Consider the following 2,462-nt stretch of genomic DNA (forward strand, 5'->3'; position numbering starts at 1 on the left):
GAGAGAGAGAGAGAGAGAGAGAGAGAGAGAGAGAGAGAGAGAGAGAGAGCAAACCACAATAATGGCGGTTAGCAGGGAAATTGTGCACAGAGAAACAAATGCTATACTCATAACCTGAAGGCTGGCAAGGACCCTCCCAAGAGGGGAGCTTTGCTAGGCAGAGAGCAGAGAAGAGCCTAGCTCGAAATGGATTATAGCATAAGGAAGTTATTTATCTGTGTAGGCTTTTCTGGTACAGTGTTGTGTCATGACTTCTTTTGTGCTGATGATAATGAAAACGATCCAGTAGAGATAAGAATTACGAAACTAAAGACAGATAAGGACCACAGAGGGAAGAGATGAAGCTATGATACGAGCATCTTCTGAGCTGCACTGGTAAAGGACAGTTGTGAGAGGTGAGCCATTCCCAGTTCTTATGTCAAACACACAAGCACTCCCTCAAAAAAGAGAAATGGAGCCCAGAACAATGAAGGCATATGCGGTGCCATGTTAAGGCTCAACGCTGGTTTCTATTGCTGGTACACTGAAGAACGGCCAGGGCACTACCCTGCTATGTTCCCTCACTGGCTGGATACAGACCAGGGGAGCATGGCTATTTATTCAGAGGCAGCAATAGTCAGGACTTCGGGGGCCTTCACTGTGATTCCCACCCTGGAGTTGAAGATAAACTCCATACTGTGTCTTTCCATCCTTGGCATTTCTAACTCTGTAGGGCAGCCTTCAGTTGGACACAGATGGACGCAGTTCTCCGTGTCCATCCAGGCGTGTGGTATTACCTCTGTTTGCCTTCCTAATTGGGACAGGAGGAAAGGTCTGTTTGAAAGCTTTCTACTTGGCATTCTTTACTCTGATATCTTTTACGCCAGTGGCCAAGAGCCCAGTGTGAGAGTTAGGCTAACATTTAAGTGCATCAGTGCAGTCAGGAACAGAGGAGCTGACCACAGGGAGCGTCTACAAACCCAGCAGGCCCACTTTGATCTGATGTATTCCCCAGCCCCCACAGGTTCCTAATGTATTATAACTACGATGTGCTTTGGCCTTCACAGATCCCCTTGGAGGAAAAACAGGAATCATCACAGTATGTGTTTGCCATCGTGTTGGTTTTATTTTTCTTCTAGGTCAAGCCCCTGGCTGCCTTTCCATCATTAGAGGTCATTATATGATCATGGCTTCTTACATTCATCCCTACTTGGTACTAAAGAGCCCAGATCTGGCCTCCCCACTGTCAGCCTGGTCTAGAAAGAAGAGCCACCACCTGGATGCCCGTGGCCCTGACACTAGTGTTTCTGCAGTGGTCTGGTGGATGGTGTGCCTCTGGGCTCTCCGTGGAACAGAACCAGCTGTGAGAGTATATCACATACATGATGCTATAATTCCACATACTGTGCTGTTCTGCTTGCCCGTTTCCTCCGTTTCTGTACTCTTTCCTTCTCAGAGAGCTCCCACATTTCACTTTCCCTCAACACCAGCCACATTTGTCAAGCCTCTAAGGAACATCCCATCCTCTTATCTTCTTAGTAGGGTTCAGTCTCTAACATTCACATGGCTGCTCACAACCTTCCGTAACTCCTGTCTCAGGGAATCTGATACCTTATTCTGACCTCTGCTGACCTCTGCCATATACCTCTCTCTCTCTCTCTCTCTCTCTCTCTCTCTCTCTCTCTCTGTGTGTGTGTGTGTGTGTGTGTGTGTGTGTGTGTGTGTATACACATGCTGGCAAACACACTCATATACATAAAAAAAATCTAAAAAGAAATCATACTCAAAACACAATCTTGGCTACATCATCTTGCTTCTATCAATATGTGACAGTTACTTTTTTTTTTTAGATCCAATTATACACCGTATCTTTTCTCCCTTCCCTGGTGCTGGCTTCCCCTTCTAGGTTGTGCTGATGTTTAGCCTTGCATTATTGGCCTAGCAAGAGGCAGGTGGGGCTCCAAGGGATATACCTATTACCCCGTGGGGACCAAGGCAGAATCTGAAACGTCTATTGAAACGCTAAGTACTGGGGCTTACTAAACAGAAGCAGGCCGCATCTGCAGTCTTAGCACTCAGAAGGGCTTCAGAGCCAGTGTCCCCAAGAGCATTCATCCAGCTGTCCCTTCCCATATGTCAGGGTCCAGGGTTTCTCCAAACAGGACCCTGGACTTAGCACGACAGATTTGCTTTGACTGGGTCTCTGGAGTGCTGCCACTCAAACTCCCAGATCAATCATCTCGGGCTGCGTCCTGTGCCCTCTTTTTGCTGCAGTGTAAAAAGGTTTTAGCTCTTTGCTAGCCTTCCAGGACTCAGCCTTAGTCAGTTTAGCAGTAACTAAGATGTGCTGCTGCCTTTGTAGGCACTGGTCCACCACACCATGTGTTGTACACAATAATCACTGCACCAGCGAAGGCAGCCCTTTAACTCCAAGCTTTCCCTGGTCACCTTAGGTCCAGTTCACCTGGTGAACTTATGTTCTC

This window comes from Mus pahari, chromosome 22 (genome assembly GCF_900095145.1).
Source record: "Mus pahari chromosome 22, PAHARI_EIJ_v1.1, whole genome shotgun sequence".
In the NCBI taxonomy this organism is placed as follows: Eukaryota; Metazoa; Chordata; class Mammalia; order Rodentia; family Muridae; genus Mus; species Mus pahari.